The sequence below is a fragment of the Balaenoptera physalus genome (genome assembly GCF_965194825.1).
Source record: "Balaenoptera physalus genome assembly, chromosome: 4".
Classification (NCBI taxonomy): domain Eukaryota; kingdom Metazoa; phylum Chordata; class Mammalia; order Artiodactyla; family Balaenopteridae; genus Balaenoptera; species Balaenoptera physalus.
Genome location: NC_138891.1, coordinates 82,880,382 through 82,898,335, shown reverse-complemented (window position 1 = coordinate 82,898,335; position 17,954 = coordinate 82,880,382). Strand labels below are relative to the sequence as shown.

At 36.2% G+C, this 17,954-nt stretch overlaps 1 long non-coding RNA gene across 1 annotated transcript in view; it reads right to left on the bottom strand.

Annotated features, from left to right (window-relative positions):
- The window catches only part of LOC309659895, a 79,720-nt gene that overhangs the window by 50,142 nt on the left and 11,624 nt on the right, over window positions 1-17,954 (bottom strand). The gene's annotated exons all lie outside the window — the stretch shown is intronic.

The following is a 17,954-nucleotide window of genomic DNA, read 5'->3' as shown; positions in this document are numbered from 1 at the left end:
TCTCTGAAAGCAATCAATACAAGTTAGCAAATACATGTATCAAGTACTATAGCCTGAGACACTGAGAGAGAATGGAAATTCTTATTCTTTTCATATACTTAATTTTCCTAGTCTGCAATCCAGTGTTCATTCTAGAGAACAGAATACTTATATCATATAAAATTTTTAGGGTGTATCTCTGGCTTTTGACCAAATGATTAATGTAAAGGGGAAAGCAGTAGAGTAGGATCCCACACCAAGGGGACAGGGAATTGTTTTCTTGTTACGTGCTGGGAAAGAGTCATGGCCTTACCACAATTCTTGTAGCAACCACAATAATATAGATTTCTGCTTTAATGTGTTAAAGTGATTGACATTATGGATTTCATCCAAGGGTTGTATTTGACTAGAAATCATTGGGGGCTATCAGAAAATAGATTAAAGCAGTTAGTTAACTCATTTATAAACAAGACTTTGGGAATTGCTCAATCTTACTCACAGGGAAAGTAGATAAAAGAGGCACGATGATTCTAGTCCATCTGTGACCCACCAGAATGTCCAGCCGCTGGACATGCACTGGCCCCATCAAATGTCTGGCTTAAAGCTTGGTGGACAATGTACCACATTATTCAGGACTTCTTTAAACCAATACATTTTTATGTCCCTTGCTGTAATTTCAACATCCATTTCAAAGACAGAAAAAAAGAACAATTTACACCAGATCATAAAATGATATAATAGCTATTGAAAATAATGTGTTCAAAAAAGAAATATTTAAATGATGACATTAACAAAGCACAATTAGAACTCGGTTGGTCTCCTCTCTCCCCTAGAGGTTCATAAACCCACAGATGAGGCTCTGAATTAAGAAACAGATGTGGCAAGTTCATCCTAATTATGTCTTGTTTAACTTGACCAGGAAATGTCTTGGATCAGATGTCATTTTATCTTTTTCTTTTCATGCTTTTTCTTTTAATAAATAGTGACTTCCAAATATAGAAAGGGAAACCATTACAAAAACTTGGAGTTTCGAATCCCAAAGAACAAAGTTGAGAGGATCTTTTTCCTAGTGAGGGATAATAACCAGCAGGGTAGAAAGGGAAAGAGGAATCTATGAGTTTCATGGATTACACGAGCAATAAGTAGCTTAATTTCATTGTTGTTTAAGAGAGTAACTAAGAGTAAATTACTACTTGCTCATTACAAAATAAAGGATAAGTGTGTGTATATATTCATATATGTGTATATGTATACACAATATACACAGACCAACTGTAGAACTCAACTCAGCTACAAGTAAGGGTTATCACTGATTCTTTAGCTAAAAATAACCAGAAGTTATATCTTTAATAGTTTGTATAAATATATATTATAAAATGCACATCACTCTTATGGTCTAAGTGGTGGGTTTAGAGTGGGGATTCAGTAATTTTAAACAAATTCTGTTGTTATCTTTATAAAGCCTTAATCTAATATATCTCTACACAAACACACACACACACACACACACACACACACACACACACACACACTTCTGGGTTAGTAGAGACTGCCCTGTACAGTCAAGATTCAAGTGTCCTGAATAGTCAATAAGAAAAAACTGGCTCTCTTTACAGAATTCTATTTTAACAAGGCTTATTTCTGTCTGGGTGTGCTACATGATACATTAACTCATTTATAAAATACTCTCTACCTGGGGTCAGGTTGCATTAGGATATACTAGAATTTCTTGATAAAGCAAGAACCAGGCAAACTCTGACATTTTTGTAGAATACTTTCAAATGTCACAAAACTTTTTGGAAAATACAGCTTTTTACCAATTTCAAAGTAAATTATGTAGTTTGCCTTGGGTTTAACATAAAAGTCAGGTAAAATTTAGAGACATAAGTTGAGTTATGAGGCTCAGTTACACTGAGGTTTTGTGGAAGCTTAAACTGGAAATTAAAAGAGAAATCTAGACGGCACAAAATTTTAAAAATGGAAAGTCAAAACAAAATTTATACAATTTCTCTGAATACATACTCTAATGATTTCCCCCATCTACAGGCTTAGAATATGTCCTAAAAGACATATGATACAATGAGAATAAAATAGAAAGAGTAAGAAAAAAAAACTGTGCTGGAAAGAAATATAAGACCAATGAGTTTCAGGTTTTCTGGAGAATTCTGATTGACTGCACTATATTATTTGAATGATTTATTATATAATTCAAAATGATGTAATTACATAATTTTCCAAGTTAACTGTCACCAATAAAAAATGCAAGAGTGTCGGGTATCAAAACAAATTAATTGCTAATAAATTCAAATAATGAGTGGTTCTTACTGGGTATACAGTGCATACATTCCTTTGTAATGGTCAAGATGATCATGAGAATTTGGAAGAAGCACATACTTTTCTACAAATAGCTACTGATATTATAGCTATAGCTAGTGATGGGGTATTGGAATATCAATATTACTCTTCTCAAGGGATTGAAATAGTGAAAACTGGTATTCAGATGAGGATCTTCTCATGACAACAAGGTCTACAGTTTAATGGTGGAAAAGTAATTGATGGACTTAATCTATTTCTCTGTAAAAGTACAACTGACAGAAAGAAAAGTTGGCAGTGGTGGCCAATAATCATTAGTAAGACCTTGGAAAATGAAAAATTCAACAAAAATATGACTCCGCTCCTTCCTGGGAAGAGATGAATTCTCTTTCTTCAATCCGACTTTATATCAATTACTTCATCAAAAACATTTTTATAGGTTTCCCAATCACTTCTATATATACATAAGCCTTGATAGTGTATTCACAATTTGATATCAGATGCACTTTGGGCAGGAAAATAAGCAGATAAACTGTAGGAGCTCACCCTGAAGTAAGTGTCAAAAGTATTTTAGTGCAGGTGGGTGCATAGTAATTAAAACTTTTAGAAAAGAGTAATTCATGCTCCAAAGACCAAAGCCACATTGTAATGCAGGAAAAGGAGCAAAAAAAAAAAATGGTTGCAGATATTTTTTTCTAAAGTCATCAGCCCCACATGTTTTTGACTGAAGTAAGAAGAGCTAATAAAATCACTGTTTGCACTTTTGGTTGTTAAACCCATTTTAGTTTTTATACCTATGGGGCTCTATACATAGCTTTGATCACAACACAAAACAGACAAGGAATTGAAAAGACAGGAGATGACTGTAATAACCTATAAGGGAAAATAACCTGAAAAAAAGATATATATGTATGTATAACAGAATCACTTTCTTGTACCCTTGAAACTAACACAACATTGTAAATCAACTATACTTCAATAATAATAATAATAATAATAAAAGACAGGAGGTGAGATAACATAAATACCCCAAAACATGGAAAGGTAGTGGGGCTTGAACACCAACAGCCAGTTATCATCTCTCTGCAAAGGTCTTTTACTTAAAGGAACAGATCTAAATGTATAGTAAGAAGACCCCTGACAAATCAACTCTGGCCATCACCATAAGTGATCTATCACAGGCACAGGGCCTTCAGAGCTTGGTGCCTGAGCACCTATACAGGGGACCGTTTATGAAAGTAGGCCTTTTGAACTTAGAAAGACAATTGAAATTCATGAAAAGAGTGTAACAACTAGGATGAAAACTGAAATTGATACTATATCTTAGATTTAGGGATTATAAAAATGATCACTTTAGGATAAATTATTTTAAAGTTCCCATTTACCCAATGAGTGATAAATGTAAAATCACAGCCTTTTAGATCTAATCAAAAATTCATATATTACTCAGTTCAATGCTTCCATTTACAGATAAGAGTGATATGTAGTGACTTAAAAAATGCCATGAGTACCCAAGTTGCAACTTGAACTCAAATTCCTAATGCAGTGATTTTTTTTCAAATATTCCACATTACCTTTCTTTATTCCAAAGATATCATCAAAAGATGAAAATAAAAGTAGGTTTACAAATGTCTCAAATAAGTACATGAACTCTATAGGTAACATCTAAAATATCTAAAATATGATATTTAAAAGGTTAAGTTGAAGGAGCTGGTTAAAATCGAATATTTTTAGATGAAGGATAGTTGTCTTGTACCATGAATCATGCCTATGTATTACACTGAAATCAGAATATTAGGATTGGCATATCATGAATCACATAGTTTTTTCAAATTTTCACCATAGTTTTCTTCCCCAAACTTTCTCATCCTCCTTTTTTCAGTGATCTTCTCTCACTGTAGAGTCAACTCTAGATACAGATACTCTTAAGTGTTTCAGTGAATTCTTCTTCAACCAATGAAATAATTTATGATGCTATTTAAGTACAGTTAGAATTACTTAATTTCACTATTAAATATCAAGATATTTTTTATCTTTATATTTTTTCTTTATTGATTTTTCAAGAATAGTTGTAAATGGAGGAAGCTTGCACAAGCCTCTTAGAGAGCCTCATCCAACAGAGGGCAGACAGCAGAAGCAAGAACCACAATCCTGCAGCCTGTGGGAAAAAACCACATTCACAGAAAGACAGACAAGATGAAAAGGCAGAGGGCTATGTACCACATGAAGGAACAAGATAAAACCCCAGAAAAACAGCTAAATGAAGTTGATATGGGCAACATTCCAGAAAAAGATTCAGAATAATGATAGTGAAGATGATCCAGGACCTCGGAAAAAGAATGGAGGCAAAGATCGAGAAGATGCAAGAAACATTTAACAAAGACCTAGAAGAATTAAAGAACAAACACCTAGAAGAATTAAAGAACAAACAAAGAGAGATGAACAATACAATAACTGAAATGAAAAATACACTAGAAGGAAGCAATAGCAGAATAACTGAGGCAGAAGAATGGATAAGTGACCTGGAAGACAGAATGATGGAATTCACAGCCACAGAACAGATTAAAGAAAAAAGAATGAAAAGAAATGAAGACAGCCTAAGAGACCTCTGGGACAACATTAAACGCACCAATATTTGCATTACACGGGGCCCAAAGGAGAAGACAGAGAGAAAGGACCCGAGAAAATATCTGAAGAGATTATAGATGAAAATTTCCCTAACATGGGAAAGGAAATAGCCACCCAAGTTCAGGAAGCGCAGAGGGTCCCAGGCAGGAAAAAACCAAGGAGAAACACACTGAGACACATAGTAATCAAATTGGCAAAAATTAAAGACAAAGAAAAATTATTAGAAGCAACAAGGGAAAAATGACAAATAACATAAAAAGGAACTCCCATAAGGTTAACAGCTGATTTCTCAGCAGAAACTCTGGAAGCTAGAAGGGAGTGGCATGATATAAAGTGATGAAAGGGAAGAACCTACAACCAAGATTACTCTACCCAGCAAGGATCTCATTCAGATTCAACAGAGAAATCAAAAGCTTTACAGACCAGCAAAAGCTAAGAGAATTCAGCACCACCAAACCAGCTCTACAACAAATGCTAAAGGGACTTCTCTTGGCAGGAAACACAAGAGAAGGAAAGGACCTAAAAAAACAAACCCAAAACAATTTAGAAAATAGTAATAGGAACATACATATTGATAATTAACTTAAATGTGAATGGATTAAATGCTCCAACCAAAAGACACAGGCTCACTGAATAGATAAAAAACAAGACTCATATATATGCTGTCTACAAGAGACCCACTTCAGACCTAGGGACACATACAGACTGAAAGTGAGAGGATGGAAAAAGATGTTCCATGCAAATGCAAATCAAAAGAAAGCTGGAGTAGCAACACTCATATCAGATAATATAGACTTTAAAATAAAGAATGTTACAAGAGACAAAGAAGAACACTACATAATGATCAAGGGATCAATCCAAGAAGAAGATATAACAATAGCAAACATTTATGCACCCAACATAGGAGCACCTCAATACTCAAGGCAAATGCTAACAGCTGTAAAAGAGGAAATTGACAGTAACACAATAATAGTGGGGGACTTTAACACCTCACTTACACCAACGGACAGATCATCCAGACAGAAAATTAATAAGGAAAAACAAGCTTTAAATGACATAATAGACCAGGTACATTTAATTGATATTTATAGGACATTACATCTGAAAACAGCAGATTACATGTTCTTCTTAAATGCACATGGAACATTCTCCGGGATAGATCACATGTTGGGTCAGAAAACAAGCCTTGGTAAATTTAATAAAATTGAAATCATATCAAGCATCTTTTCTGACCACAACACTAAGAGATTAGAAATCAATTACAGGAAAAAAAAAGTAAAAAACCCCACAAACACATGGAGGCTAAACAATACATTACTAAACAACCAAGGGATTATTGAAGAAATCAAAGAGGAAGTCAAAAAATACCTAGAGACAAATGACAATGAAAACACGATAATTCAAAACCTATGAGATGCAACAAAAGCAGTTCTAAGAGGGAAGTTTACAGCTATACAAGCCTACCTCAAGAAATAAGAAAAATCTCAAATAAAAAATCTAACCTTACACCTAAAGGAACTAGAGAAAGAAGAACAAAAAAACCCAAAGGTAGTAGAAGGAAAGAAATCATAAAGATCAGAGCAGAAATAAATGAAATAGAAACAAAGAAAATAATGGCAAAGATCAATAAAACTAAAAGCTGATTCTTTGAGAAGATAAACAAAATTGATAAACGTCTAGCCAGACTCATCTAGAACAAGAGGGAGAGGACTCAAATCAGTAAAATTAGAAATGAAAAAGGAGAAGTTACAACGGACACTACAGAAATACAAAGCATCCTAAGAGACTACTACAAGCAACTCTATGCCTATAAAATGGACAACCTGGAAAAAATGAAAAAATTCTTAGAAAAGTATAACCTTCCAAGACTGAACCAGGAAGAAATAGAAAATATGAACAGACCAATCACAAGTAATGAAATTGAAACTGTCATTAAAAATCCTCCAAGAAACAGAAGCCCAGGACCAGATGGCTTCACAGGTGAATTCTATCAAACATTTAGAGAAGAGCTAACACCCATCCTTCTCAAACTCTTCCAAAATATTGCAGAGGGAGGAACACTCCCCAACTCATTCTACAAGGCCACCATCACCCTGATACCAAAACTAGACAAAGATACTACAAAAAAAGAAAATTACAGACCAATATCACTGATGAATATAGATGCAAAACTCCTCAACAAAATACTAGCAAACAGAATCCAACAACACATTAAAAGGAACATACATGATGATCAAGTGGGATTTATCCCAGGGATTCAAGGATTCTTCAATATACGCAAATCAATGTGATACACCACATTAACAAATTAAGGAATAAAAACCATATGATCATCTCAATAGATGCAGAAAAAGCTTTTGAAAAAATTCAACACCTGTTTATGATAAAAAATCTCCAGAAAATGGGCATAGAGGGAACCTACCTCAACATAATAAAGGTCATATGTGACAAATCCACAGCAAGCATTATACTCAATGGTGAAAATCTGAAAGCATTTCCACTAAGATTAGGAACAAGACAAGGATGTCCACTCTTGCCACTCTTATTCAACAGTTTTGGAAGTCCTAGCTATGGCAGTCAGAGAAGGAAAAGAAATAAAAGGAATACAAATTGGAAAAGAAGAAGTAAAACTGTCACTGTTCGCAGATGACATGATACTATACATAGAGAATCCTAAAGATGCTAACAGAAAACTACTAGAGCTAATCAATGAATCTGGTAGAGTAGCAGGATACAAAATTAATACACAGAAATATCTTGCATTCCTATATGTTAATGATGAAAAATCTCAAAGAGAAATGAAGGAAACACTCCCATTTACCACTGCAACAAAAAGAATAAAATACCTAGGAATAAACCTACCTAAGGAGACAAAAGACCTGTAGACAGAAAACTATAAGACACTGATGAAAGAAATAAAAGATGATACCAACAGATGGAGACATATACCATGTTCTTGGGTTGGAAGAATCAACATTGTGAAAATGACTATACTACCCAAAGCAATCTACAGATTCAATGCAATCCCTATCAAATTACCAATGGCATTTTTCACAGAACTAGAACAAAAAATTTCACAATTTGTATGGAAACACAAAAGACCCCAAATAGCCAAAGCAATCTTGAGAAAGAAAAATGGAGCTGGAGGATTCAGGCTCCCTGACTTCAGACTATACTACAAAGCCACAGTAATCAAGACAGTATGGTACTGGCACAAAAACAGGAATACAGATCAATGGCACAGGATAAGAAGCCCAGAGATAAACCCACGCACCTATGGTCAATTAATCTATGATAAAGAGGCAAGGATATACAATAGAGAAAAGACAGTCTCTTCGATAAGTGGTGCTGGGAAAACTGGACAGCTACATATAAAAGAATGAAATTAGAACACTTCCTAACACCATACACAAAAATAAACTCAAAATGGATTAAAGACCTAAATGTAAGGCCAGACATTATCAAACTCTTAGAAGAAAACATAAGAAGAACTCTCTTTGACATAAATCACCCCAAGATCTTTTTTGACCCACCTCCTAGAGTAATGGACATAAAAACAAAAGTAAACAAATGGGACCTAATGATGCTTAAAAGCTTTTGCACAGCAAAGGAAACTGTAAACAAGACAAAAAGACAACCCTCAGAATGGGAGAAAATGTTTGAAAATGAATCAATGGACAAAGGATTAATCTCCAAAATATATAAACGGCTCATGCAGCTCAATATTAAAAAAACAAACAACCCAATAAAAAAATGGGCAGAAGGCCTAAATAGACACTTCTCCAAAGAAGACATACAGATGGCCAAGAGGCACATGAAAGATGCTCAGCATCACTAATTATTAGAGAAATGTAAATCAAAACTACAATCAGCTATCACCTCACACCGGTTAGAATGGGCATCATCAGAAAAGCTACAAACAACAAATGCTGGAGAGGTGTGGAGAAAAGGGAACCCTCTCACACTGCTGGTGGGAATGTAAATTGATTCAGCCACCATGGAGAACAATATGGAGGTTCCTTAAAAAACTAAAAATAGAACTACCATTTGACCCAGCAATCCACTACTGGGCATATACCCAGAGAAAACCATAATTCAAAAAGACATGTACCCCAATGTTCATTGCAGCACTATTTACAATTGCCAGGTCATGGAAGCAACCTAAATGTCCATCGACAGACGAATGGATAAAGAAGATGTGGTACATATATACAATGGAATATTACTCAGCCATATAAAGGACCGAAATTCGGTCATTTCTAGAGACGTGGATGGACCTAGAGACTGTTACACAGAGTGAAGTAAGTCAGAAAGAGAAAAACAAATATCATGTATTAACACATATATGTGGGATCTAGAAAAATGGTATGGATGAACTGGTTTGCAAGGCAGAAACAGATACACAGATGTAGAGAATAAACGTATGGACACCAAGGGGAGAAAGCTGGGGTGGGTAGTCGTGGTGGTGGGATGAATTGGGAGATTGGGATTGACATATATACACTAATATGTATAAAATGGAGAACTAATAAGAACCTGTTGTATAAAAAATTAAAAAAAAAATAGAATAGCTGTAAATGGCTGCTTCTCTACTAAATTTTAGAGTAATTCATGGTGATTTTTCCAGATCTAAATATTAATAGGTACCCTAAGAGGCCACAGTTCCAAATAAGCTGTGTAGAAACTAACAGAAAGACGATTTTGAGCACAATGCATGAAAGTGTTTTGGAACGAAATACAGTTCAGGGAGACTGGAGATGTATCAGAGTGTGCACTTGCAGCATTCAATGTACAAGTGGACTAATTCATCCCTAAGGTCTCACTTGGTCTATTATGTTGGAATTAATGGAGGTTTACGGTCTCTTCCTTTTAGTTTTATCCTGATTTATTGGGCATTTACTTCATCTCCAGTATAAAACATTTATCTCTTTCTTTCTCCCCTAGTCTGAAGAGGTTCCCTAGACTGGACTGCCAGTCTCCTTTATATCTTTCTCACCATCAATTACCTGCTATATTTATACCTCCTCATATTCAGCTTTGGCTTCTAGAATGCAGATGACTAAATCCTCCCCACAGTCCTAACATCTCTTCTTCTCCCTGAAACTTTTTCTATTACTTATGCATAAATGAACATGACAAACATTCTTGCCACTTTACCCTCTTCCTCACCTCCTGGTCCTGTTAGGAGAACCAATAATACTTCACAGGTAGGATAAAGTTTCAGTGCATGACCTTGAATGTCCTTTCCTGCTCTGAAATTAAATAATTCAAATTTGTGATATCAAAACCAGTTTGAAATCCCACCCTTAGTTTGTTATCATAGGTTTATTCAACCCACCCCTCTCATCTATAGCAACTATAAATACCCATTTGTAGATCCGTGTACTTAATGCACTCATCACATACTGCTCTATATTGTTACCATATCTCATGTATGCTACCCTTGTAAGTCCCTTAAGTATATAAATCATAGTTTACACTGCTGTCCTTGGAGGTATCAGCAAATACACCTTATCTCTGTCTCTGTCTCTCTGTCTCTGTCTGTCTCTCTCCTCCTCTCTCTGTCTCCTATATCTTAAGCCTACTTATATCATTTGACCTTTTGTTTTTCCTGAGCAATCATAATCTGTTCTGTCCATTTTTTTCCTCTTTGAGGCCACCTCCGATCACATGTCAAACCTATTAAGCTTTTATTATTTTTCATCAAAACATGTACTCAATTCTACCTCCTCCGTTGAACCTCCCTTGTTAAGAAATAGAGTGTAGGCTCCTTATCACCCCAAACAGATACAACAAAGCACACTCCTCTCTGATAAAACACATAAACGCAAATACACAACTCCCTACCCCACCAGTATAAACAGAACAAAACATGTATAAATCTTTTCTTTTTAGTTTGTGCATTCCTAGAATGGGGGGAGAAACACACTCTGGGGTTTCAAATACTCCACCCTGACAACCTGATTATTCAATAAATACCAATTCATGTCTCCGATGATACTAAAATAGCAAGTAATATTTTAAAAACATAAAAACACTGGCAAGTAAAATACTATTAAATCTATTCCATACGAAACATATTTCTAAGTCTGAAATACGTGAGTGTTCATCTGAGCAGAATCTCCTACTTTCGGAAAATCCATTTCTCTCTTACACTTCTTCTCGGCAGAGGAGGCAATTTCTCAGGAAGGTTTCTGCAGCTGCTGTGGCTTCCATACTATTTTTACTCTCCAGATAAAGAATTTCAGCCTCTAGGGCAGTCAAACTAGCACCTTCCACCCATGCTAATCTCACTTCATTATCCTTTTTTATAAAAGGTCACAACTCTTTTTATGTCACACACTGCTATGGGCACATTTTCATATATTTAATTTGACACAATATAATAAATACATGACTGTTTAGAGAACTCTGTTGATCACATCCTCAAACAGGTATTATTTATTGCCTTCATTATTCAAGACTTGGAGAAGTGGCATGCATGAGCCACACCATGCTTACCTTCCTCCTTGTTCTCCCGTAGTTTCTGAGAGGCCTCATTACATGGGATACAGAGCAGGGGGAGAAAGTCCTAATCTCCGACCATATGACAGATTTCCAAAGCAGGAGGCACAAGTGTCTTTCAAATCTGTGACATGGGGTCTGCTAAGTTCTCAAATATTTTCTGAGCAACTTCCAGCTGTGAGGGATGTGAAGATGTAAACTATATTCTTGTTCACAAGGAATTTATGGTCTGGTTCATACCATGAGTTCAGACTATAAATAGATGACTCTATTCAACATGGACTGTTCTAAATGTTTTACTTGTACTTAATTCTCACAAAACGCTAATGAGATGTGTATCACTATTATTCCAATTTTACACATGAGGAAACTGAGGCAGGTAGAGGAAAGTAATTTGACTAAGGTCACATAGATAGGAAGTGTTGGAGACAGGATTCAGACCCAGGCAGACAGGCTCCAGAGCCCCAATTATTAACCATTACAATGTTTAGGGTTCCCAGGACTGTTGTACTGTGGGTCTCGTAATTCGGGCTAATTCAGTTAGCTCACTTAGTTGGAACAATGTGCTAATGAGGACAAGGAGCAATCGGTATGTTACATAAGTTCAACTGTACTTGGCTTATTATCTCACTGGTGGGAGCTTTGCTGAAATGGAGTAGGCATCTGCCTTTTGGGAGGAGTTGAGGCATTCTAGAAATCTCCCTTGTCTGCTCCTGCTACCACACAAAGACCTCCTTCTGCACCCATGTTTGAAACAGTTCCATTGAGAACTCATTGGTCTTCCATTAATATTAGCAATCCTGTCCTCAGGTATTCTCTTCTCAGATAGGTGTGTGACACACTGGACTAGTTTCGCACTTGCTTGTAAGGGCAATAGCCCAGACAAGGAATTACTAATTATTTGTTAAATGAATAAAAAGAGGATTGGGGCATGATAGTATGGATGGTTTGATTAAACGTTTCACCTCTACAAGATTAACAAATTAATGTATGAAGGAGGCATACCTAGTTTACATTTATATACGAAGGGCATCCTATTTCATCAGCTTACAAAGGTGGGAATGCCAAAGAAATATGATATCACTATATCATGATATTTCTATTAGAGAAAGCAAATGGAAATGCTATCAGGGTGGAGATACAGAATACCAGAGGAACTTTGTAGACACCCCGCCAGAAGTGTGAGGATGAGAAGACAGTAATAGCATAGCGGAAAACAAGGCAGAGCAGGGCCAAGTATTACTAGATAACACAGCTAGTATTGGCCTATTGATCCTAGATTACCTCTCCATTACCTCCTTCTGGACTATCCCCACTGCAATGTATTTTCATTTCCTACACTTACTGAATTCTAACCTCAGGGGTCCCTAAAGAATCATAGAAGGAAAGCACTTGTTATGGACCCTGGGACTGTTGTGTCGATGATGGTGTGTTATGGTGTTTGTTCAACTGGATGCAGCAAGATGCAAATGACTCCCAAGTTTAACACTACATATAGTGCCACACAGTTCTATGGACATGATTACACTGCTAGTTGATGGCTTAGAATACATGCTTGAGGGTCTTTTTCATATTAATGCCAGCACATTCAGCAGTATTAGTACATTACTTGGCCTCTCCTCATGTGTCTTATCTCCAAATAAGTATCCCTGTTTTGTTCTCTCTGTAGGCTCAATATGGTCATGTCCTACCTTGGTTTCAATCCTATTCAGACATGAAAGAAACCCTCTTCATTGGTTGTGAAAAGCTGAATTTCTTTTTGTAGGATGATGATGATAAGTATTCACTCCTCTTTTAACCTTGTAAATTAGCAGTTTTCTATGATACACATGGAAACTTATTTCTGTCCTAATACAAAGAATGAAGGCATGATTGTAGAGTAAGTGTAGGATGAAGGTCTGCTGTTCATCTGAAGATGCATACCCTACCATAGTCTCCACTGCCTAGCTGGAATTTCCCATATTCATTTGGGAAAGTCTACCAGATAGGGCACTACAGTTATTTCCATGTCTGTCTCTTTGACCCATTCATTATCTTGCCTAACTTCTTTCCTGCCACTGTTTCAGTGGCATTCATTTCCTATTTATTCCTAACCTTAGAGTCTTTCACTGAGACAATTTATTCCACTGCTTCATAAATATTGGATATTTTATATTCCTTAAATAAATTAAGCATAAAGATTTCCCTTCTTTTCTTCAAAAATTATAAATATTCTTAATAGGTCTGAAAGCATAGGTGGGTCCAATAATGTTTACATTTGTTAGCCAAAAATTCTATCAAATAAAAATAAGTAAAAAAGAAATATCTTCAGATAAAGTAATAACTGGAGAAAATAGAAAATATTTTATAAATTAAATTAGAGAGGATTAAAGTCTGCAATGGAATCTAAGCCATTATATGTAAAAGCACAAAATGATAGCCATTTGGGGCAGTGGTTCTGAAATTCATTCATGCCTCAAATCACCTGAGGAGCTCTATAAAATTAGAGATGTTTGGACCTCGCATTTACATACACTGAATCTAAAGTTCAGTGGGAAGTCACAAGGAATCTTCCTTTTTAAAGGCATATATAATTCTAATGCATAGTGATGTTTAGCAATCACTGGCTTAGAGAATTCTTGTGACACTGAGATTTGTCTGTGGAATATCATATCAGCAGGGAGCATCATGCACCCCCGATGGAGTGGGCAAGGGCAAAACTCTGGGAAGCTGGAGGCTACCTGTGACCGTTGGTGTCTAAGGAAGAGAGAGGTATGGCCATGGAAAGAGAAAAGTGTCGCTCAGATTATCTCGGGAAAAAAGGAAAATTTTTTCTATAACCAAAACTTGCAACTTACATTAAGAGTATGCTACCAAAGTTAAGAGAAACTTACAGATACTTAAGTTCCAACTGAAGATTTTAATAATGGATTGTGGCTTATTGTGCTACCACTGGAAGAACTGGGTAAGCAGGTATGATGGAGGGAGGGCCACCATGGTGGGCTTTGCTGACATCAAAACACAAGCTACTCAGCAGCAGAAGGTTGAGGAAATGCTTTTCAGAGGCTTAGAGTGTCACTTTGAAATACAACTCTAGACCAGGTCCCTGGGGTCAGTCAACTCTTCTTGAAACAGGTGTCATCAAAGGAAGATTTGTTTTCTGCTGGAATTTCCTCATTGCTAATTTTTCAACTTTGAATCAAAGCTTCCATTTACATTATGCAATTATAATGCCTCAGAAAAGAAGAAATAAACCCAGAGCCTTGAAGATAAAAAAAAAAAAAAAAAAAAAAAAGAAAAAGAAAAAAAGAAAGGGAAAGAAAGGACTAATGGTAGAGCCAGTCCTACCCAGAATGGCAAATATGAGTAGGTTCCACAATCATTAAGAGACAACAGGAAGTCAGTAATGACATGATTACAGAACAAATAGTTGGACAGTTAGACTAGGGGAGCATGGAAGCAAATGTGCTTAAAAAGACATTTCAAATGGGACAAATTTGCTCTGTCACTGAGAGGAGCCACCAATAGCCACCAATATCTAGGTATTAAGCAAATCTGAAATTAGAGGTTTGATGAAGTTACTTAAGAAATGGAACTTGAGATGGGAAGAAATTATATAAAATCAGGATTTTGCTACACTGACATTCATTCACATCCTTCAGATAATAAAAATATATTCAATCACTACCCAATGGGAAACAGTCAAATAAAAGCTTCTTGAAATGGTGCTTGACAGAATTATGTAGGATCCTAACAACTGGGAAATTTAGATGAAAATTCTTCATCGCTTCGAGCATGTCAAGGGAAGAAAGAAAAAAAAAAATCACTTGTTTTAGTACTTGTCATTAAGTACTATACACAGTAGTTAAGTATTAATAAATAAGTAGTTAACATTTATGCAATGATTCATTTCTGTTAAAATATTCATCAGCTGCTCATTTATTATTTATTATCACCTCCACAACAGAAAATGAGATAGAGTGGCCAGAATTGCCATTATTTTTTAAATATCACTTTGATTTAAACTACCCAAATCATAAATAAATGGTTAACTTCTGCATTGGAAAAATCATGATGATAAATTAACATTGGCCTGGCCTACTTGCACATTCCACATGAAAACGCCAGTTTCCATATTTAGAAAAACAAGGAGTACAGTGTGCTGCTTACAACTGAGACGATCATCATAATGAAAATAAATGCTCAGATCACTCAAATCCTTCTGCCACTTCTCACTCACGGGCATTTGTACCATGCCCAATTTATATCTTCCCTATCTCTCTGTGTCATAGCCAATAATATGACTGTGCTAGCAGTCACTCAAATACATTTCTGAAAATCAAAGAGGATTGCTGAATATCTTTGTGAAATTCAGGATTTTTTTTTTTTTTTTTTTTTTTGCGATGTCAAGGGAATGAAGGTGCTCACCGCTCCTATAATATTTGCTTAACCTGTAAGAGTTCATAGGTTTTGATTTGAGATTTTTAAAATAATGTAACTACCACTGCTAATTGTGACACTTTCAAGTTTTGTATGTTACCTGATTTAATAAGCAGCACAATACTTCAAACTCTGATGTGATATCACTGGGAATTCAAGCTAAGGTTTTAGATGTGCCCTGACAGATGTAAAGGTGTCTAGTGTGGCCTGACTCCTGACACTGTGAGCCACATGCAGGGTAGAAACAGCCCTGGACTAGAATCCAGAAAGACTGTGTTCCAAACCTGGCTTGTACCTTACAGAGGATTCGGACAAGTCACCTCACCTCTTCATATCGAAGTCCTACCATGTGAAAAAAGGAAATCATAATGCCTACATCAGAGATACGCTATAAGGACTGTGCAAAACTGTTTTGTAAACCATGAATGGCCATATAAATGAAAGGAATTGTGATTTAATACGATATTAGGGTAAATACCTTTTCAGTCGATTATGAAACTCATGATCTCCGAGATGCAGGCCTAGCTCTTATTATCACAACAATGTCTTTTCTGTGAGAACCATGTCTTGGGAGCAAACCTTTTGACAGAGCCCCTTGATGGTGTAAGAACTAATGGTAATGACCCTTGCCCAGTTTCTGAGGACAGCTAGCAAGGCTTAGGCTCAGCTTTTCCCTCCCACACAACACAGCCTCTCCAGCCCTCAGACGAATTTCTCTGAAAGTGTGTCAGAATCCTAGAGCCCAACTGCTAAAGACAGGAAGCAATTAAATATGTAAATCAAGGAAATTACACTGCACTGATGACATTCAGCGCAGGGTCTGCCCCCACCTCCTCCTCCTCCTTCTCTCTGCTTCCCTTCCCCTTGGGACTGAGGCAAGTGTGAAATCTCCTTCCTCCACTCTGCTCCCTGCTAAATGTTTTTTATTCTTAACCACCTGCCCCAGGCCTTCTCATCAATTATTAATCAAGTGTCCATGAATATACATAAAAGCCTGTCTCTGGGTTTTATTAAATTAAATATATATATAACGAATGTGTTCTGTGCCCTGGTTGAGAAAAGATCACATGGTGGAAGAGAAGAGGAAGATGAAAGGACAAGTTTGGGGTGTTCTTTTCACCCCACTGAAGTCCTCAGCCACTGATTACATGGGTTTCTTTGTTTTGTTTTTGATTTCAAATGTGTTTCTAAGTTAATATTTTAAGAAGTTTAAACTCTGGATAATGTACCATTCTGGAATCTGCTTCCTTTTGATAGATACAATTCTTCATGTCTTGGAGGAGATAATATTGGTTAGGAAGTGACTGTACAGGTTGCTGAGATATCATTCTACTCTCCTTCTAAGATCTGTCACTGTAGGCATGGTGTCCTGAGGCAGGATTGGTGATGGGAGTGAATTCATGAACATTGGAACCCCGTCTTCTGTACTTGGTGATGTCACTTGGTCAACTCATTCATGGTTTTCATTTCCCAACTTTCTATTGATACTTCATTTGAGGCTTCCTTTCCAAAGAGAAATAATATCTTCTCATCATGAATGATGCAGAACAACATGTCTGTTAAGAGACATGGCTTTTATCTCACCACCACATAGGGCTTCCTTGATCCCTTTCTCTCAAATACACCCCTACCCTGTTGTACTTACCCCTCCTAACATATAAAATGATTTGTTTACTACTTTTTGTTTCCTGTGCCTTCTCCATCATGAACACAAGCTTAATGAAAGAAGTGATTTTGTCTTTGTTCAATGACACTCAAAAATGTTTTTTGAATTAAAAAAATGAATGAAAAGTATAGGGACACCATTTTAAAAAATCATTCTCCTTATTACTAACGTGAGCTTCAGGGACAAACAACTCTGTGTCCAAGCAAACGAACCATGATAGCCCCAGGTGGTGTTCACTGCTTCCACCAGTGTTCCATCTCTCTCCTGTCTTCTACAGGTGGGTTTACAACACATGGCCAGCTGACCCTGATGCAAATAAAACCTCAATATATTTTTATATTAAAAAATATGTGTCCTAATAAAAGGGTACTTGGAAGTGGGATTTTTATCATGTTTTGCTGATTGCTTATTTGCTCTTACTCATATTATAGCCATATAGAACAAA